The 22218-nt window shown below is 48.7% G+C and overlaps 1 protein-coding gene across 2 annotated transcripts in view; it reads right to left on the reverse strand.

Annotated features, from left to right (window-relative positions):
* LOC311518104 (ephrin type-B receptor 5) overlaps positions 1-21901 on the reverse strand; it is a 139182-nt gene extending 117281 nt beyond the window's left edge. Inside the window, exon 1 of one of the 2 annotated variants that reach the window (XM_084623562.1) lies at positions 20826-21901. The gene's annotated coding sequence lies outside the window, so the exon portion shown is untranslated. The remainder of the gene's footprint in view (positions 1-20825) is intronic. The other variant, XM_084623563.1, reaches the window with a different exon arrangement.
* Between the last annotated feature and the right edge of the window lie 317 nt (positions 21902-22218).

A 22218-nucleotide genomic window follows, 5' to 3' on the forward strand; every position in this document is an offset into this window, starting at 1 on the left:
ACTTCAAGAAGGATGTGGATAAATTGGAGAGAGTCCAGCGAAGGACAACAAAAATGATTAGGGGACTGGAACACATGAGTTATGAGGAGAGGCTGAGGGAGCTGGGATTGTTTAGCCTGCAGAAGAGAAGAATGAGGGGGGATTTGATAGCTGCTTTCAACTACCTGAAAGGGGGTTCCAAAGAGGATGGCTCTAGGTTGTTCTCAATGGTAGCAGATGACAGAACGAGGATTAATGGTCTCAAGTTGCAGTGGGGGAGGTTTAGATTGGATATTAGGAAAAACTTTTTCACTAAGAGGGTGGTGAAACACTGGAATGCGTTACCTAGGGAGGTGGTAGAATCTCCTTCCTTAGAGGTTTTTAAGGTCAGGCTTGACAAAGCCCTGGCTGGGATGATTTAACTGGGAATTGGTCCTGCTTTGAGCAGGGGGTTGTACTAGATGACCTTCTGGGGTCCCTTCCAACCCTGATATTCTATGATTCTATGAGAGCATGGGGTTGTATTTCTCACTATCCCGGCTAATAGCCATGGATGGACTTGTCCTCCATGAACTTACCTAATTCTTTTTTTAACACAGTTATAGTTTTGGCCTTTACAACATCCCCTGGCAATGAGTTCCACGGGTTGACTGTGCATTGTGTGAAGGTTTTAATTTTAAACCTGCTGCCTATTAATTTCATTGGGTGACCCCTGAATTTTGTGTTATGTGAAGCATAGGCACCGACTTTCCAAAGTGCCGGGGGGTGCTCAACTCCCACCTCTGCCCCAGACCCCGCCCCCACTCCACCCCTTCCCCCAAGGCCCTACCCCACCTCTTCCCACCCAGTTCCGCCCCCACTCCCAAGCGCGCCGCATCCTCGCTCCTCCCCACTTCCCCCTCCCCCTAGAGCCTCTTGAATGCCGCAAAACAGTTGATTGCGGCGGGCGGGATGGGAAGGTGTTGATCTGCAGGATCCGCCAGCAGGCAGGGGGGGAAACTGATAGAGGGGGCTTCCGGTAGATGCTCAGCACCCACCATTTTTTCCCCAGGGTGCTCCAGCCCCAGAGTACACACTGAGTTGGTGCCTATGATGTGAAGGGATAAATAACACTTCCTTATTAACTTTCTTCACACCATTCATGATTTTATAGACCTCTATCATATCCCCCCTTAGCTGTCTCTTTTCCAACCTGAAAAGTCCCAGTCTTTTAAATCTCTCCTCATATGGAGGCTGTTCCATATCCTTTAACATTTTTGTTGCTCTTCTCTGTACCTTTTCCATTTCTAATATATCTATTTTGAGACTGCATGCAATATTCAAGGTATGGATGTGCCATGGATTTATGTAGTGGCATTATGATATTATTATCTATCCCTTCCTCAATGGTTCCTAACATTCTGTTCGTTTTTTTAACTGCCACTACACTTCGAGTGGACAGAAAACTATCCACAATGACTCCAAGATCTCTTTCTTGAATGGCAGCAGCTAATTTAGACCCCCATCATGTTGTATGTACAGCTGGGATTATATTTTCCAGTATGCATTACTTTGCATTTATCAACATCGAATTTCATCTGCCATTTTGTTGCCCACTCACCCAGTTCTGTGAAATCCCTTTATAAATCTTCGCAGTCTGATTTGGACTTGACTGTCTGGAGTAATTTTGTATCATCTGTAAACTTTGCCACCTTACTGCTTACCCCTTTTTCCAGCCCTTACTTTAAAACACCTCTACAACCATTTTAATTGCTGCTTCCATATGAGGAGAGATTAAAAATTGGGACTTTTCAGCTTGAAAACGAGTCAACTAAGAGGGGATGTGATACAGGTCTACAAAATTCATGACTGATGTGGAGAAAATTCCTGGAGGATAGGTCCATCAATGGCTATTAGCCAAGATGGTAAGCGATGCAACCCCATGCTCTGAGTGTCCCTAGCCCAGGGTGGTTAACCTGAGCCTGAAAAGGAGCCACTGTTTGGAGACAAGATATTGGGCTAGATGGACTATTGATCTGACCCAGTATTGCCATCTTATATTCTTCTGTAATTTGACATACCAGCAGTCTGGTTCTGTTTTGATTTAGGTGGAGCCTATTCTTCATGAATAAGCTCGTCCTGCTCAAAAAGGTTTCCTAATTCCTAATAAACCTAAAGCCCTTTTCACTACACCATCATCTCATCCACGCAGTGAGACCCTGAAGTTCTGCCTGTCTAACTGGCCCTGCACATAGAACTGGAAGGATTTCAGAGAATGCTACCATGCCGGTCCTGGGCTTTAATGTCTTACCTACAAACCTAAATCTGACCTCTAGAACCTCTCACTTGTACCTTTCCCTATGTTGTTGGTACCTACATGTACCAGAACCACCAGCTCCTCCCCAGCACTGCCCATAAATCTGTCTTGATGACTCAAGAGATCTGCAACCTTTGCACCTGGCAGGCAATTCACCAGGTTGTTCTCTGGGTCATCACAAACACATCTATGATTCTAATGATCAACTCCCCCATTACTATTACCTGTCTCTTCCTAATAATTGACATTCCCTCCCAGGGAGAGGTATTCTCAGTACAAGAGAATACCAGGTCATCATCTGGAAGGAGGGTCTCAATCAGAGGTAGTCAATTATTTTTTATCAAGGTCCAAATTTCTTGGTCAAGGTATAGTCAAGTTCCAGACTCCAGAGAAAATAATAATTAAAAAATAACAATAATAATAAGTAAATAAAACAATTTTGGGGTTGATTCAAAAGCATCTGGCGATCCAGATTTGGCCCACGGTCTACCTATTGACTACCCTTCGTCTCAACTATAGGACCAATGGTAGCAGATGACAGAACGAGGAGTAATGGTCTCAAGTTGCAGTGGGGGAGGTTTAGATTGGATATTAGGAAAAACTTTTTCACTAAGAGGGTGGTGAAACACTGGAATGCGTTACCTAGGGAGGTGGTAGAATCTCCTTCCTTAGAGGTTTTTAAGGTCAGGCTTGACAAAGCCCTGGCTGGGATGATTTAACTGGGAATTGGTCCTGCTTCGGGCAGGGGGTTGGACTAGATGACCTTCTGGGGTCCCTTCCAACCCTGATATTCTATGATTCTATGACCGTTTCCCTTCACTGCAGTTTGATATTCTCCTTCCCTAAGACTTTCATCCTCCTCAACAGCACAGAGGCTGTCAGACTGGAGATGGGACCACTCTACTGTGCCCCCAAAAGTCTCATCTATGTCTCTCTCTATCTCCTTACCTCCTCTAGTTCAGCCACTCTGGTCTCCAGAGCCTGTACTCAGTCTCTGAGGACCATGTGCTCCTTGCACCAAATCCACACATACACCCCGTGGCTACAGGGTAGATAATCATACATGCTGCATTCAGTGCAATAAAACTGGATAGACCCCCAATCTGCTGCTGGACTTCTGCCTGCATTCTTTTATCTCCTGGAGCCTTTGGAGGGGTTGTTATTCTTTTTTTTGGGGGGGGGTGTTTTTGGTATTTGGAGGGGTTTGTGAAGAGGGGTGTTTATTGGCCTAAGTTTAGAGAATGTTACGTGTATCAGGATCTCACAATCCCTCTCTAAATTCCCTCTCAAAACGTCTGTTTGCTGCTCCTGTTTGCTAGCTCCTCACACTCCCACTCACTCAGATGCTAGATAGAGCATGATCAGTAAATCTCTCCCTAGCACTGGTGGGGCCCGGGGGAGCTGCAGGTTGGTAATGTTTCCTGGACTGTCTGTGAACACTAAAGATCCCATAGCAATCGAGTGGGGGTACGGCACAGTGCATAACCTGATTATCCATGCAGCTCTCCCATTGGGCAGAGTAAAATTGCAGGGCTGGGGACTGTAAGGCCAAGCCATCATTCTGGAAAAACATAAAACCTCTGCAAAAAGAAAAGGAGAACTTGTGGCACCTTAGAGACTAACCAATTTATTTGAGCATGAGCTTTCGTGAGCTACAGCTCACTTCATCATCCGATGAAGTGAGCTGTAGCTCACGAAAGCTCATGCTCAAATAAATTGGTTAGTCTCTAAGGTGCCACAAGTTCTCCTTTTCTTTTTGCGAATACAGACTAACACGGCTGTTACTCTGAAATAAAACCTCTGGTGGTCAGAGGTTGGAGGAGTCCTTGTAGAAGCAGCTCCTGCCATTGGAGGAGCAGGCTATGGCCAAAGCAGAGACTTTGCTTTGCTTTGTGTGTTATATTCTCTGCCTGCTGAGGTGCAAGAAGAAAGCCTGGGAGAACACCACACTGGGGCTTTTCTTCTGTTGCTGGAACAGCTGGACCACTGTACATGAGGCTTTGCCCAGTGTCCTTGGCCAAAATCTCCCTGTTATTTTGCAGCATCTGAAGGAGTGGCTGCTCTCCTGCACTGCAGAGCTAATTTTGGTACCTGTAGATATGCTCTGTGAAGTACCTTAATGCGAGTTTACTCTGCAAAAGCCACTGTGGCACCATGCATAGCAACTTGGCTTATAAACCAGGGTTCTAGCTCCATCTCTACTATTAATTCTACCTACCTCCATTTCTGTAAAATGTAAATTATTACACTGCTCATCCAGCTTTATGTTGTGTGTTAGGATCTGCAGAAGAAAATAGCAAGCGCAAACTGCTATGACCTGGAAACTGGCTACTTCTAAAGATCCTCATTACACTTAAAATCAACTGTGCATGGCTGTAACATGGGTCAGGATTTTTTTAAAAATATGGTTCAACCTAATCTGTGCAGCAAGAGTGAGCCCCATTTTAACCATACTGGGGACTGCTGGGTTGTAAGTAGTCTCTTTCCCCAACCCTCCCAACCAAAACACATGGTAGGAATTACATTGGAGACAGAACCTAAGGAGGCAGAGCATGCAGGGGAGGGGAACTAGGAAGGGCTTAGGCAGATTTGTGTGGTGGCAAATATCAGGTAGAGACCGGGCAAAGATCAAGGGGTGCATTAGGCTGGGGTATTATCATAACAACTGTAGGTCAGGGAGTTGGTTGTGTCACATCAGGGAAGAGATAGGGGAAGGATTAGGACTGGAAAGGGAGCTAAGACACCACTGGATGGGGAGAATCAGCAGCAGGAGAGGATTCAGTGAGGATGCTTTCAGTGATCAGGGTTTGTGAAAGGCACCTTGAGATTAGGAAAGGAGAGAAAAAGAGGATCACCAAGGGACACAGGACATCTGTATGGAGCTGCAGTGGTAGGAGAGGGAGGGAAGAGGACCTCAGGACCAATATTCTCTTCCTTGGTGTGTCAAATGGTTAAACTGAGCAACAAGTACCAGGGGTTTCTTGGGCCCCTGCTCTGCTCCAGAAGAATATTCAAATCAGTAACATTAATTTGCCTTCATCCCAGTACCATGAGATGAGGCTGGAAGGGCAGCATCAGGGGGAGGGTGGAGTGGGGTGTGGAGCAAGGAGGCAGAGAGGACGGATGGATAGAATAGGGAAGGAGTGATTGGGTATGAGGATGACCTAGATTTGCCAGTGGAACATTGGCAGAGACCTTGTGGAAGCGGTCTCCTTCCTCGAGAAGCACTGAGCAGGGATTCAAGGGACATATTACACACAACAGCTTATGGAGTCAAGTAGGGCACTGACAGGTTTTGATCCTTTCCTCCTCCTCCTCCTCTTCCTCCTCCCTGTCCTGCACTTCTAGCTCGTTATGTCCAACATCAGGACAATGTTATGTACCATTAATATTTAGGGAGAGGATAGCTAGCCTCAGAGGGTGGCATGTATGTGTGTTGAATAAATATTTCAGGATTGTAACATCTCTTTCTGACATGTTTTTGGATTATTTGTAGTGCCGGAGATGAAAGTAATAATGTATAAATCTCAAAGCCCATCCTTCCTCCTGCATGTCTCATAGGCTCATCTATATTTCACAATGGATGTTGGGGACCCGTTCATCTTGTCACAGCCACATTTGGCAACAAGAGATTACACCTAAAATGAAAGCAGGGCACAGAGCTCACCCACCACCTCCCCGCTATGTACCACTCTCTGCTATTACTCAGTGGATCCTGAACCTGTCAGTGTTGGATCATATTAAAGAAGTTCTGTATTAAAATCACAAATGAGTTTGATTCCCCATAGTTTAAATTCCAGGGTATTACTAATTAAGAGGTCTCTTGGTTTTTGGTACTGTTTCTCTCCCTCTATGTGTGAAACTTGCAAGCTGCTAATTGTGTTAATACATTCTAAGACAGAGTCTGTTCTCAAAGCATTTCTTTGTAACAACAGCTACTCACACAGAGAAAGACTCAAAGCAATACTCTGTAACAACAGAAACAGCACCCAGAGACTCCCTGCCCTTTTGTTGTATTCATCTCGCTTTGTTAATAACTGTGATTAAAATAGAGATAGAGGATGTATGTGGATGGATGCTTGGAGTGGATAATAACTGAATGATCAGGGAGGTGCCAGCCTAAGAATCCAGTGTCCATCGGCTGAAGAAGGCGTCAAGTGGAAATAACCAGAGGACCCCCGGAGGGCAGACTGGAATCCACCCAACAGCCTCAAGAATGGGAGAACCAAAGAACAAGATAACATCTGGCAGCACGGAGCTGTCAGGAATGTGCTATCTGCTGATTGATTCAGCAACAGCATGATGAAGTAATTCCCATAGACTGGCATAGGAAAAAAATCCTATAAAAATGGACTCTAGAAAGTGAGAACTTTGGGGTCTGATTCTGCAAACCAACTTCCAGGAGCATCAGATGAGCATCTGACAAGCTCTGCTCCCTCCTCATGTCCAGGCCACCTGGCCAGTGGCATGGCATGAGCAACTCTAAGGCTGGTAACTATGATAACAACTTTGCAGAACCTGTGTGTGTGTGTGTGTGTGTGTGTATATATGAATGTGTGAATAAATATGAAATTGAATGGAATGTTATAGCTATAACTAACTGCTTACTATGATTCTTTCTGTATTCACAATAAATGTGGCATTTTGCCTTTTCCCCTTTAATAAGATCCTGCTGGTTTTTATTTTAGTGGTATAACATTAGGATGGGTTTTCTACAAGGATGGGAGCCCCTCACCCCAGATGCTGCTGAGATTCTTATTAGAATGAATGGAACTGGAAGAGGGGAAAAGACCTCTTTAGTTCGTTGACATCTTGCTTATCTTCCCTTCCCAGCCAAATGCAGGATTGTTCCCTGCATATTTTTCAGGGGTTTATCTAGTCCTACTTTCAAATGGCCCAAGCAATGGGGCTTCCATCCCTTCCCTTGGGAGACCATTCCACATTCTCACAGGCCCTCACGGGTATGAAAGATGCTCAATATCCCAGCTGAAATTCTCCACCTTTGACAATTTCATCCTGTTTCTATTTATTTTGGCTACACCCCTTTGGGTCCTCTAAACAATTCCTCTCCCTCTCCAGCATTTACAACCTTCAACTCCAGAGCAGCTCCTCTTTACTCATCATTTCACCAGTACCTGTAGTTCTTTGAATAGCGCCTTATGAATTCCCTAGAGCCCTTAATCACTTCTGTTACCCTTCTCTGAACTCCCAATTCATCAATGTCTCCCAGGCACAGAGGTGCACACAATTAAACACAATTATTCTAGGTGCAGTCTTGCTAGTGCCATACAGAGACAGATTATCTGACCCCATCAGGGTGGCTCAGAAGCAGGGAGGGAAGGAAGACAGTAGAAGAGACTGATAAATTTACCCTAATCCCAGGAGCTGGGTATCCAAGGAAAAAGTTTAAAAAGGGTAACAGAAATCATCTGATATTCCTAAATCTCCCAGCACTCCCCCACTGCCTCCCTCCCAAAAGCTGCCTGTATCACTTTTAGGCACAACGTTTTTAAGGACTAGTTTATATCCTCAGTTGGCAAAGCAGGTCAGGGACAAGAGCAGCTCTCCATTTTTTTTAACCCTTTCAGCAGCTAATTACATATGTTAGGGTTGCCCAATGGTGAACACTTTAATAAAGGACAAGAAGCCCATTTTTGATAATTTTCCATTCTTGGCCTCTTTCCAAAAGTTGGTTTGCCTTTTTCACTCTCTCCAACATTTTATTGTTATTATGATTATTTATTAAAAGAGGATAAATTAACAAAATCCTGTTAGGATAAAACATCCAAAAGAGTAGCCACCATCTTTGGGTGCTGAAGATACACAGAGGCCTGGTTTTCTGAGTTCTGAATACCTGTAGCTCTCATTGATTTCAAGTGGACTTGTGGGTGCTCAGCACCTCTCAAAAGCCAGATCCTCAGTCTCAATGGGGGATACCCACAAAGAGAGATAACCCCAAACCAGTTGCCACCTTTGAAAGTTTGGGCCTAGCCAGCTTCAGCCTGGCAAGTGGGGCAACACACTACCCTTGCCCCAAACTGATATTTTTTTCCCAAAACTGAGGCCACTTGCTTTTGTGTAAAGCTCCAAACCCAGCACAGAGGTTGTTCTCACTAAGGAGTGAGCACTTTGCCAAGCTGATTTTTAAAATAAAAATTAGGAAGGCTTGAAACGGAGTCACTAAACCTGAGCCATCCCTCAGTCTTGTCACAGCACAGAATGGGCCCTTCCACACTGAGAGTCTGTCTGGAAGTGCAGCTCTTAGCCCTGAGCATCCAGGGAGCACCTCACCCACAGGCGCCATCCATCTTTAGTACTTCACTGCACATGCATCTTTAGCATCTGCCTTACTCTCCCACCCCCAGATGCAAATCAAGCCAACACACACACACACACACAGAGACCACTGAAACCACCTGCATCAAGGGGGGAGAGAGAGCCACAACCTCTTGACCCACTAGATGCTCCTACCAGCCTGTTGATTTGCAATGCAGCCCGTGCAGCGTCTTCCTCATCCTGACCCCCAACACAGCCTGCCTCACCTGTGCTGATTTCTGATCTAAAGCAGTAGTTAAGAGCTAGCAGTTGGGGAAAGAAGATCACTGAGGCCTTGTCCGTGCTAGAATTCATCTGCCCATTTTCCCACTGGTGCACTCATACTAGCAATGGCACAGATAGGGATGGCACAGATCAACTGCTGGTGTTGTGACCACTCTACCATCTAGAGCTGCTTGGAGGGTGGATAGCTGACATGACAATTAAAATGCTAGTGCATGTTCTACGCTCACATTCCCCATCAAGGCTAATGTAGTGCCAATCTTTAAAAAAGGGAAGAAGGAAGATCCTGGGAACTACAGGCCAGTCAGCCTCACCTCAGTCCCTGGAAAAATCATGGAGCAGGTCCTCAAAGAATCAATCCTGAAGCACTTGCATGAGAGGAAAGTGATCAGGAACAGCCAGCACGGATTCACCAAGGGAAGGTCATGCCTGACTAATCTAATCACCTTTTATGATGAGATTACTGGTTCTGTGGATGAAGGGAAAGCAGTGGATGTATTGTTTCTTGACTTTAGCAAAGCTTTTGACACGGTCTCCCACAGTATTCTTGTCAGCAAGTTAAGGAAGTATGGGCTGGATGAATGCACTATAAGGTGGGTAGAAAGCTGGCTAAATTGTCGGGCTCAACGGGTAGTGATCAATGGCTCCATGTCTAGTTGGCAGCCGGTATCAAGTGGAGTGCCCCAAGGGTCGGTCCTGGGGAGGGTTTTATTCAATATCTTCATAAATGATCTGGAGGATGGTGTGGATTGCACTCTCAGCAAATTTGCGGATGATACTAAACTGGGAGGAGTGGTAGATACGCTGGAGGGGAGGGATAGGATACAGAAGGACCTAGACCAATTGGAAGATTGGGCCAAAAGGAATCTGATGAGGTTCAATAAGGATAAGTGCAGGGTCCTGCACTTAGGACGGAAGAACCCAATGCACAGCTACAGACTAGGGACCGAATGGCTAGGCAGCAGTTCTGCAGAAAAGGACCTAGGGGTGACAGTGGACGAGAAGCTGGATATGAGTCAGCAGTGTGCCCTTGTTGCCAAGAAGGCCAATGGCATTTTGGGATGTATAAGTAGGGGCATAGCGAGCAGATCGAGGGACGTGATCGTTCCCCTCTATTCGACATTGGTGAGGCCTCATCTGGAGTACTGTGTCCAGTTTTGGGCCCCACACTTCAAGAAGGATGTGGATAAATTGGAGAGAGTCCAGCGAAGGGCAACAAAAATGATTAGGGGACTGGAACACATGAGTTATGAGGAGAGGCTGAGGGAGCTGGGATTGTTTAGCCTGCAGAAGAGAAGAATGAGGGGGGATTTGATAGCTGCTTTCAACTACCTGAAAGGGGGTTCCAAAGAGGATGGCTCTAGACTGTTCTCAATGGTAGCAGATGACAGAACGAGGAGTAATGGTCTCAAGTTGCAGTGGGGGAGGTTTAGATTGGATATTAGGAAAAACTTTTTCACTAAGAGGGTGGTGAAACACTGGAATGCGTTACCTAGGGAGGTGGTAGAATCTCCTTCCTTAGAGGTTTTTAAGGTCAGGCTTGACAAAGCTCTGGCTGGGATGATTTAACTGGGAATTGGTCCTGCTTTGAGCAGGGGGTTGGACTAGATGACCTTCTGGGGTCCCTTCCAACCCTGATATTCTATGATTCTATGATCACTTCTAGCACCTAAGGTGCTACAGTGCAGAGCTTACAGAAAAGGAAGCACAAACTAAGAGTGGAGGGACCTTTGGGATTCAACTCCAGCAAGAGTCCCAACCCAGACCTGCCTTGTCACAGCCAGAAACCCGCCCTTCTCTGTGCCACTGCACCAGAGAGGAATAATTTCTTCCTAACTGTTTTTCCCTGAAAGAGGTAAGAAGGGGTCTTACTCTACAGCTCCCAGGATCAGCCTTAGCATGAGTAGCAAGTGAACCTAACCATTCGGAAGTTGGTTCTGACACCCATTCGAAAGTTTGGAGGCTCTCCTGAACATCGAGTCTGCAAAACATATCCAGGAATCTCATGAAAACAGGTCTCCTTCAGCAAGCCTTTCCTCCACCACCCCAAAAGAAATACTGTGAGAAAGGCCTTTCTTGTGGGGAACTTTGCTTCCAGTTCTAGACAGTCTTGGGTTTGTCAAACCCTGCAGACAGCCAGATATGTAGGGCCCTAGGCAGCCTTCTGTATCCTGCATGGTGCAGCTGAGGTGGGCAGCTAGGTAGATCATGCTTGGCATGATGGAAGGTGATATCTGGGAGAGAGGATCAGGTCACTATTGGGACTTTGAAAAGGTTACAATAACTGGGAGGAGGGTCAGCGTCCCACAACTCATCTTCAAAGTCAAGGCGTTAGGAGGAAAGATTTAAAGATTTTTCCCATCTCTAGCACACATGATTTAATTATGCAATTTACCCACTTTGACTACTTTTCAGGGTGTCAGTGCAGAAAATGGCTAAAACTGGAAACTGCAGACACAGCAAAGGACACATATACATGGCAAATTTGGAAAAAAGACAAGCTGCAAAATCATAGAACCATAGAAATGTTGGGCTGGAAGTGACCTCAAGAAATCATCAAGTCCAGCCCCCTGAACTTAGACCATCCCTGACAGCTGTGGACAGGGATTCCACAGCCTCCCTTGGAAGCCTGTTCCAGATCTTAACTGCCTTTATAGTTAGGAAGTTTTTCCTAATATCTAACCTAAATCTCCCTTGCTGCAGATTAAGCCCAGTACTTCTTGTCCTGCCTTTAGTGGACTTGGAGAACAACTGATCACCCTTGTCTTTTTAACAGTCATTAACATATTTGACAACTGTTATCAGGTCCCCCCTCAGTCTTCCTTTCAGAAGACTAAACATACCCAATTTTTTTAACCTTTCCTCATAGGTCAGGTTTTCTAAACCTTTTATCGTTTTTGTAGCTCTCCTCTGGACTCCCCAATTTATCCACATCTTTCCTAAAGAGTGACACCTAGAAATGGTCACAGTGCTCTAGCTGAGGCCTCACCAACCTCGAGTACAGTGGGACAATTACCTCCTGTGTCATACATACAACATTCCTGTTAATACAGCCCAGAATTATAATAGCAATTTTCACAACTACATCACATTGGTGATTCATATTTAAGACTACGTTTTAGTCACGAGTATTTTTAGTAAAAGTCATGGACAGGTCACGGGCAGTAACCAAAAATTCACGGCCCGTGACTTGTCCCTGACTTTCACTATATACCCGTGACTAAAACTTGGGGGCGGGGGCTGAGGGAGGGCAGCCCGGGTGTTGGGAGTGGGGCTGCCTGGGACCCCTGCTGGTGCATTTAAATTCTAATCCTGTCCTCCAAAGTGCTTGCAACGCACCCACCCACCCCTATTTTGGTGACATCCACAAATTTTATAAGCATACTCTCCACTTCATTATCCAAGTCATTAATGAAAATATTGACTAGTATCAAATCTAGGACTGACCCCTGTGGAACCCCACTAGATCACTGTCAAACTGGAAAGGTATATCTAGCGATAACTACTTTTTGAGTATATCTTTCAACCAGTTGTGCACCCACCTTACAGTAATTTCATCTGGGCCACATTTCCCTAGTTTGCTTATGAGACTGTCAAGTGCAGGGGTCTCAAACACGCAGCCCGCTATTTCCTGCGGCCCGCCAGCTCCCTGTGGTCTCCTCACCCCCTGCGTTTACCTAGAGTGGCTCCGGCCCGGCACACACCAGAGGTAGGGCAGGCTCCCTGCCTGCCTACCTTGCCCACGCAAGGGAGCCTGCCTGCCCCGGTGCGCGCCGGGCGAGAGCCCGACCCCCAACCCCCTCCTGCAGCCAAACCCCCTGCCGCACCCCAAACCCCTCCTGCACCCCATCTCCCTGCCCTGAGCCCCCTGCCACACCTGCATCCCAACCCTCACCACACCCCAAACCCCTCCTGCACCCCAAACTCCTGCCCTGAGCCACCTGCCGCACCCCAAACCCCTCCTGGGAATGGGAGCAGGGAAGGGGTGGGAAGAGGCGGGGCCTCATGGAAGGGGTGGAGTGGGGCGGGGCCGAGGCGGGGGGGGCAGGGTGCCAGTGATGCAGCCCTCGGGCCAATGTACTAATCCTCATATGGCCCTCGTGGTCATTTGAGTTTGAGACCCCTGGTCAAGTGGGACTGTGCCAAAAGCCTTACTAAAATCAAGACATTTCACATCTATTTCTCCCCCCCCATACACTAGGCCAGTGGTTCTCAAACTTTTTTTTTTCGCAAACCACTTGAAAATTTCTGAGGGTCTCAGCAGACCACTTAATGATCTTTCCAAATGTTAATTGTACAGGTAGCTAACTATTGTAAAGTGCTTTGGATAAAAGCACTATATAAAAAACCTTAACAATAATTAATGTTTTTTTGTTCTAGAAATAAAAGCACACAACTCATATTTTAATATCATTAGTCTTACCTTTCTAATGCGATGGATGTACCCTCTCTGCCCCGCCGCAGCAGCCCCCAAGCTGGGGCTGAGAAGGGGGGGCGGGGTCTCTCCCTCTCTCCCCCACCGCAGCAGCCCTCCGAGCTGAGCTGGGAAGTGGGGGGGGGTCTCTCCCCCACCATAGTAGCTACAGAGCAGAGGCTGGGAAGAAGGGGCATCTCCCCCTGGCAGCCGCAGCCCTGGAGCTGGGGAAAGTCACCTCTTTCTCTGGCCATCGCAGCCCTAGACGTCCCAAATTCCCCCCACCCCCTCTTCTCACCCCACTGCCCCTCCCACCTATTCCCCCCAAGGCCACTACCTCACTTTACAGGTGCATCTTCTCCAGGGTCCAGGCACTTAATTGAAGCCAAGCCTGCGTGGCTCCACTAATTAGGTAGGGGGCCCTTCATTCTCTCGTGTTTGACCGCCCAGGCGCGCACCTTAGAGAGAACTATCTGCGGACCACCTGAATGGAGTTCGTGGACTACTAGCAGTCCATGGACCACAGTGTGAGAACCTCTGCACTAGGCCAATAACCCTGTCAGAGAAGGAAAATAGGCTGGTTTGGCATGATTTGTTCTTGACAAATCCACCCTGGCTATTCCTTATAACCCTATTATCATCTAGGTCAGGGGTGGACAAACTTTTTGGCCCAAGGGCCACATCGGGGTTGTGGAACGGTATGGAGGGCGGGGTAGGAAAGTCTGTGCCTCCCCAAACAGCCTGGCCCCCGCCCCCTCACACTTCCTTCCCCCTGACTGCCCCCCTCAGACCCCCGACCCATCCAACCCCCCCTGCTCCTTGTCCCCTGACCGCCCCAACCTGGGACCCCCAGCCCCTAACCATCCGCCCGAGACCCCACCCCCTATCCAATCCCTCTGCTCCCTGTCCCATGACTGCCCCGCCCCCTATCCCACACCCCCGCTCCCTGACAGGGCTCCCGGGACCCCCGACCCATCCAAACACGCCCCACTTCTTGTCCCCTGACCACCCCCCTTCCAGGACCCCCGTCCCTAACTGCCCCACCAGGAACCCCCCCATCCAACCCCCCGCTCCCAGGACCCCCCATCCCCCTGGGACCCCACCCCCTATCTAACCCTCCCTGTATCCTGACCATCCCCCTCCCCAAACCTCTGCCCCATCCAACAGCCCCCTGTCCCCTGACTGCCCCCCAGGACCTCCTGCCCCTTATCCAACCCCACCCCCCCCGCCCCCTTACTAGGCCGCTCAGAGCAGCAGGACAGGTTTTTTGGAAAGCCTGGGAGGTGGGCGGGTGCAAGCTGTGCTGCCCGCATGGCAGCACCTCTACAGAGGAGGGGGGGTAGCAGGGGAGGGGCCAGGGGCTAGACTCCCCAGCCGGGAGCTCAGGGGCCAGGCAGGATGGTCCCATGGGCCGGATGTGGACCGCAGGCCGTAGTTTGCCCACCTCTGATCTAGGTGTTTACAAATTAATTGTTTAATAATTTCTTCCATTTCTTGTCAGGTATTCAAGTTAGGCTGACTGGTCTCTAATTCTCCAAGTCCTCTTTGTTCACCTTTTTGAAAATAGGTACTATGTTTGTCCTTCCCCAGTTCTCTGGGACCTCACCCTTCCACCATGAATTCTCCAAGATAATTGCTAATGATTGAGATTGCTTCGGCTAATTCTATAAATGCCCTAGGATGAATTTCATCAGGCCCTGCCATCTAACTTATCTAAATATTCTTTAACCTGTTCTTTCCCTATTTTAGTTTGCACTACTTCTTCCTTGTTGTTAAAATTAATTGTGTTGAGTATCTGGTCACTATTAACTTTTTTATTGAAGACTGAAGCAAAATAAGCATTAAACACTTCAGCCTTCTTGATGTCATCAGTTATTAGCTCTCCTTGCCTGCTAAGAAGACATACACTTTCTTTTGCTCCTAATGTCTTTAAAGAACCTCTTCTTCTTGCCTTTTATGTCCTCTGCTAGGTGTAACTCATATTTTGCCTTAGCCTTTCTGATTTTGTCTCTACACGCTTGTGCTATTCTTTTGTACTCCTCCTTAGCAATTAGTCCATGTTTCCACAGGTTATGTCTGTTTGAACACACAGGTCTGGGCAAGTTGGAATTTTCAGCCCATTGTAAACCCACCACTTAACCGTCAGTGTTCCATGTACAAGCACATGGCTTTCAGAGAGTGCACTGTTTCCAAAATATCAGGCATCTTCCCCTTCTCCCTGGCCAACCCTCTTATTCTCCCCCCTGAGCTGTGCGTGTCTGAATGAGTAATCATTAGATCACAGTCACATCCAATCCCAATTTCCTTTGCAGTCGAGCTTTGAGCTCAGAATGCACCGAAGCCTAGAGCCCTGGAAGTTTGAAACTGGAGATTCTAAGAGGTTGGATACCAAACTGCTATTTGTTTCAGGAGCTGGTCTCCAAGCATAAGCGCCAATTCCATGGGTGCTCTGGGGCTGGAGCTCCCACAGGAAAAAAATGTTGAGTGCTGAGCACCCACCAGCAACCCCCACATCAGCTCCTCCCCCTCCCCCAGCGCCACCCACATTCCAGCATCCCCGCTGATCAGCCCCTCCCCCCTGCCTACTGTGGATCAGCTGTTCCACAGCATGTAGGAGGTGCTGAGGGAGAGGAGTAAGGGTGGGCCACACTCAGGGAGCGGGAGGAATGGGGCAGAAAGAGGCGGGGGACAGGAATGAAGTGGGAGTGGGACCTGGGACAAAGCTGGGGGTCGAGCAACCCCCGGTACGTTAGAAAGTCGGCGCCTCTGTCTTCAAGCACCTCTCAGGTGGTGTATATCTGGGAAAGAGGAGTCTTTTCCCCAGGTCTCCAAGTGGCTCCCAGCTGACTTCGTAGAGGCATAGGTGCATTTCCTGCAAACACAGCACCAATGCCTCCATTAAGTGCATGCTTCTTTAAGAGCAGATGTAGTAAGAGTGTATTTAAAAGAGTACACAATTTGTGAAGGCACAGGAACATTGGTTGTAAGCACTGTATGTGTGCAGCTGGGAAGACAGCACTGGTGCATTTTTTTAAAAAAATTTATAAACATATAGTGCATTTCAACTCTGAAAAGTGATATTGTGCAAATGGCCTCTGACTCAGCAGACCTGTTCCTTATGCATATTCAGAGCCAGAGAGGCTGATTTTAGTGATTAAAATGAGATTTTCCTGTTTTTTACTTCTGTTCACCCTAGAGAGAGAGGGTGCTGGACTTCTGTGGATAAGGCACAAGAAAAGATGATGTACTTACTAAGCTCTAAAAAGTTACACCTGTGCACAGTCACTGAAGGTCACGAGATTGCACAGGTGTTAATGAGAGCAAATATGAAGGCATTGGGGTGACACAGATGTAACTATGCAAAAGTTCTGTTAGTAGTAATGAGGTGAGAGTTGGAAAAAGCCCGGCTTGACTTTCAGACATGAGCTGAGTTTGTGGGACTGACAGTTAGCAAACCAATCTTTAAAATACGTGATTGCTGTAAGATGATACAAAGCTTTCTGACAAAACAGAGCAAGAGGATTTTCTTTTTTATAATGGTAAGATACAATAGTACTATGACATTTAAGCAGGAGGAGAAGGAAAAAAGAGAGAGAGATGGGGTGAGTGGCAAGGAAAAGATAAATAAGAACAAAGTACAGAGGTTAAATTCATCAACTCCCTCCTAGGTTTTCTTTTAGGTGAGCTTTCCACTTTGCATATTTTTTTTGTTTGTTTTTCTGTAAAATCTGTTTACACGTAAGCTGAGCCCATTTGTTCTGGAATTGCTGATGGATGATAAACATGGAGCCCCATGATGCCATTTCTACACAAGCTTTGCAAAGCAGAATTGCACTGTAAGGCAGCAGCTAAAAATCACAAAAAGACAAGCAATGAAACAAGTTAAGGTTCCCTCAAGCAACATTAACTTTGCAACACTGATTATATGTAATATATTTTATTTCTGTTTCTTCTGCATGTGTTTGTTATTGTTTGTTAATGTTAATGTTAAATATACATTATAAAATATGCACATAGCCAAGCTATTTGTGCTGGGGGAACTTTAAAATCAGTCAGGAGAAGCAAAAGTTAACTCCACCACCATAACTGTCATTAATAGTGTTTTTGTTTTGAAACAATAAAAGGGCAGGGAGGGATGTTATGGGTGCATTCCCCTGCTCTCCCAAGGGGTTGGAGAGGGAAAATGGTGGAGTGCGCATATAGAGGGGATGCATGTCTCAACAGGAGCAGATGGAAGCATGCATGATGAAGATGAGCATCTCAGGGGAGAAGACATGTAGAGGGGCAGGAGATGCACCTGCAAGAGTCAGTCACATTGCTCAGAGAAGGGGAAGATGTGTGTGTCTTGTGGGGAGGGGAACATACATGATGGGCATAAGGAAGATGAGCATTCATGGGTTGAGGGAGCAGCAGTGTCAGGTTTACAGTGGCTCCATGGAGCTGGGCCCATGCTGAGGGGCCCTGGCCTACTCAACTTGCACTGCGCCCCAAGACCCTGCTGGCTCCCCCCGCCCACCACTTGCTCCTCCTGACCTGCCCGCCAGCTGGCCGAGGGCTCCTCTCCACCCCCTGGCCCCACCCCCTGCTCCTCTCAGCCCCCTGGCCCAATCCCAGTGCACCTCAGCTCTGGGCAGTCTCTGCTTCCCATTACCTGTGGGGCCCCACCTGTCTCCCTGAAGCTGAGCGCCTGGGACTGGTGCAGAAGCCTGGTCAGCCTCAGCCAGGTAGGGGAAGACAGTGTGGAGAGCTTGGCTGGGCAAGTGCATCTTGAGGGACCCTGGCCAGAACAGGCCCCTGGCTGATCGCGCCACTCCCGAGGGGCCGGAGCGATTCCTCGCTCTGGGACCAGCCCTGGCTGTGCTGCCGGCTCAGCCACAGTTGCCTCCCAGCAGGGCCACTGAGTGCAGCCAGGAGGCAGGGCTTAGGGGAGTGGGTCTGTGGGAAGTATGGGGAGTATGGGGGGGGTGCTGGGCTGTGAAGGGGCGGGGATGATCGCTGTGTGTTGGGGCACTAGGGAGGGTTCTGTAGGGGGTGCTGGGCAGTTGTGGTGGGGCTGTGGGCAGGGGTGGTGTTGCGCAGGACACTGTGCATTTGTGGAAGGGTCTGCGGGGAGAGCTGGGCATAGTGGGTCCAGGGGGCCTCTGGCCAAAGGGAGTTGGGGGGGTGTTGGGCAGGGGAGGCTGTGTGGTGTGGCATGGGCCTGCCCCCAAGGGCTAGGGGCATGCTGGCAGCACACAGCCGGGCAGGCCACTGTGCGTCTGGCAACTAAATAGTGCCCTCACATTGGGCGGAGCAGGGCCGCCCCTGCCATGCCATGCCCCATTGCCTCTGGCTGGCCCCTCGCTCTGGGGACTGACCTCCCCATCACCATGCTCCATTGCTTCCATGGGGGCCCACAAATATGTTTGGCGCCAGGCCCACAAAAGGTTAATCCGGCCCTGGGGAGCAGCTATCTTTGTTATGGGCATATACAGCAGCTTGCGGGACAGTGACACACACTGGGGGTGAGCATGTGTCTCTTTGAGGTCACCAACTGCCTTTCCCCCAAAATATTTACACCTTATCATCAGCATGTGTTCAAGTAAAAGGCAGGGAGGTGAAGACTGTAGCAGGCTTGGGAGAAAGGAGAGAAATGATCCCTCCTTGCCAAATACAGCCTCCACCAGCTCAAGCTGTTCTCGCTAAAATAACAGTTTGGAAGAGCTGAGGAGCTCAGCATACAGCAGGGAAACTACTGTCCCTTTCTCCGGGCTTCTCTACACTACAGCAGCACAGCTGAGGTGCTGCAGCTATGCCACTGTAGGGCCACAGGATAGACACTTGCTACAGCAACAGAAGGAGTTTTTCCATTACTGTAGTTAATCCACCCCCTCGGGAGGTGGTAGCTAGGTTGAGGGAAAAATTCTTCCATCAACTTAGCAGGTCTATACTGGGGCTTAAATTGGCTTAACTACGTCTCTCAGTGAACAACTAGTTCAACCTATCTTTTAGGTGCAGACCAGGCCTACATTGCTCCAGCACTCAGAGCAAAGAGGCAACAGCCCCTCTTGATAAGGCTCCACTGCTCAGAGTGAGGAGACGATATTTTACTCAGTATTAAGGCACCTCACACACATACAGTCCTGGGCACCCCATTGCCAGAAAGATGGTGACAAACTGGAAGGAATTCAGAGAACAGTAAGCAAAATGATTACGGGGCTGGAGAGAGGGATTGATTTGTGAGGAGAGATTAACAAATCTAACCCGGCTAAAGGAGTATGGGTGGTGGGGGAACGGGGACAGGGATATAACTGCCTGCAGGTATCTGAGGGCTGCCAACACACAGAGGAATTGTTTAGGGAGATGCAAGGGGTTGAAACTATGGGATGAATTTTAAGCCAGGGTGATATTTTCAGGCGGGAGCTCAGGAAACATGTAAGAGCAAAGATTGAGTAGACTGTGGAATAGTTTCCCCAAGGGAAGCCTCAGCAGGAGAATAGATAGGAGGGTACGATCCTGCAGTGGCAGTGGCAGTGGGGGAGGGGGAGGGGGAGGAGAGGGAGATGGATTAGCTATGTTCTAACAGAGCTTTCCAGATCTAGATTCTAGGATTCTGATAAGGACCCCACTACAGTAGGAGGGAGGGAGCGCCCCCTTTCTTCCCAGCTGAGGTGGCAACCCTGCTTGGATACGGGGAGAAGAGGCAGTGCCAGGCTAAGGAGCAGCAGGAGACATGGCTGGAGGCAACTCCCCCTTCAGCACTGCCTTCTGCTTTAGTAATCCAGTTTGCTATTTGCATTTGGTTTCTCCCTCCCCACCCCCAGCAGAATAATTAAGGAGTAATAGGGCTATTGAGGGAGTCCCCTCTTGGGGCACTCTTTCCCTCACTATCTTTCATCTTCTGTCCACGTAGCTGGGGGAGAGGGCAAGAGAGCTCCTCCTCAACCAAGGGACAGGGGTATAGGAGGTGAGACTTTGAATGAAGTTAGATCATCTCACTGGGACCATAGAGTAAATGTTAGGTTAACTGTCACAACCCACACATTCACACAGATTTTGTCAGTTGAGTATATTAATTTCCACCATCCCCAGGAAGTAGGTTAATTTTAACCCCTACCCTGCCCCTCCTTCCCCCACAAACACATATATACCCTGCATGCCCCACTGCAGGCACATTAAACAACCTACACGCAAGGGCCAAAGGCATTCCTTTGTAATTCCATCAACCTCAGCAGAGTTACACCAAGGGTAAACCTACTCCACACATTTCTCCGTTTCAGGAAAAGAAAAGGCATCATTTAGCAGATGCTCTTGAAAGAGCTACAGAGAGGAAAAATAGCCAGAAACAAGCAAACTGAAAGCCATGCATGTGGGAGAAATATCTGCTTGTGCTTGTAATATCCATGAGCCCAGCTGTGCAGTAGCAAAACCATGACCTGATTTCATACAGCTCATCTCTCCCCTCTCTGCTTCCATATAGCATCTGACAGAAGAAGGAAGCCTGGACACCCACTTCCAGCCCCACTAACACAGGTTTTTAAACAGCACAAACCCCCTTTCCCATAAAAAAGGAGTTGGAATGTCACTCAGAAAAAGTACCTGGTTTGTTTCTGTTTCTCCCCTAGGATCTCACAACAGAGAACTGAGGATGTCCTGGATGATGGCTCCCTCTCAGATCTCTTCTGATGGGATCACAAAGTCTTTACTCTGTGATCTCGCTCTCTCCTGTGTTCTCCCTTCTCCTGCTGGTATACGATGATATCTCTTTCTCCCTCTCTCTTTCTCTGCAGTCGATTCTGCAGGGATCCTAATAATATTTCTCTTTACTTTGATCTTTCTAGGGTCATTCAGGAAGCTTTCTCAGGGATCTTTTCTGCTAGAATTATGCCAATCTCATAGCATCAGAAAAGTTAAAACACAAAGAATGTAGGTTTCATCTAGTCCATCTCCTTGGGGCCAGTGCAGGACTGTTACTTACTGTACATTGACTAGTGCTTTGTCTTCTCAGGCTTGTTGATCGCTTTCTGCCTGCCTCTCTCTGTTACTGGGATTGATTTTTTCATAGGATCTCTTGCTTGGGAGACTCCTCTCATGGGGGTCTCTTTCTTGCTAGGCTCTCACTCCCTCTTGCTGGGACCTTTCTCCCGATCTCTTTCTTCTTCTAATCTCTTCTTGGAATTTCCCTCGTGCTGGGATCTCTCTCGCTCTACCACTTACTACGATCTCTCGCTCTCCCTTGATTTGGGATCTCTTTCTCTCCCTTGTTCTCGCTCTTCCCCAGGGTGGGATCTCTAGGTCTCCCTTGCTCGGATTTCTCCCAGTATCGCTCTCCCTTGAGCTGCCTGTCTCCCTCGAGGGGATCTCTCTCCCTTCAGCCCCCTGCTCCTCCTCTCCCCCTGCAGAGGCCCGGCTCAGCTCCCGAGGTTCAGTGCAATGCGCAGGGAGCTCTGTATGGCTGCAGGACCCCCCCGCCCCGGAGCAGCAGCTCCCGCTACTGCTGCAGCCGCTGCTTCCCCCACCAGATCCCCAATCCCAGCCGCCGCGGCTCCTTCCCTCTCCACTCCACCGGCAGCATTTCTCGAGCTGCCGGAGGCGGGGCTCCGCGCGGGGGCCAGTCCCCCACTCAGACTCCCTTGTCCCTGCGGCTCCCCTCTGCCCGTGGGGTGGGGCGGGGGCGGAGCTCTACGCTGGGGCCGTCTCCTTTCTACTCACGCTCCGCCCAGCGCCTCCAGGGCAGGCTGGGGTCCCCTCGTCCTTCCAGTGCCCGGGACTCAGCGCTCCGGGCTGGGGCTCCCCTCTGCCTGGGGGGTGGAGTCAGAGCTGCTGCAGGCTGGGTCCTGCCGCACAGCTCTGCCCTGGGCATCTCTCTCGCGTGTCACCGAGGCCTAGGTGCTCCCGTGAGCTGGGCGCCGAGAAGTGCTGCAGCTCACTGCAAAACCTCCACCCACTTCGGTGCCCCAGCCCTGCCCAGAAACGCCCAGAGGGAGCCCAG

The sequence above is a fragment of the Lepidochelys olivacea genome, assembly GCF_965140295.1.
Source record: "Lepidochelys olivacea isolate rLepOli2 genome assembly, chromosome: 1".
NCBI lineage: Eukaryota > Metazoa > Chordata > Testudines > Cheloniidae > Lepidochelys > Lepidochelys olivacea.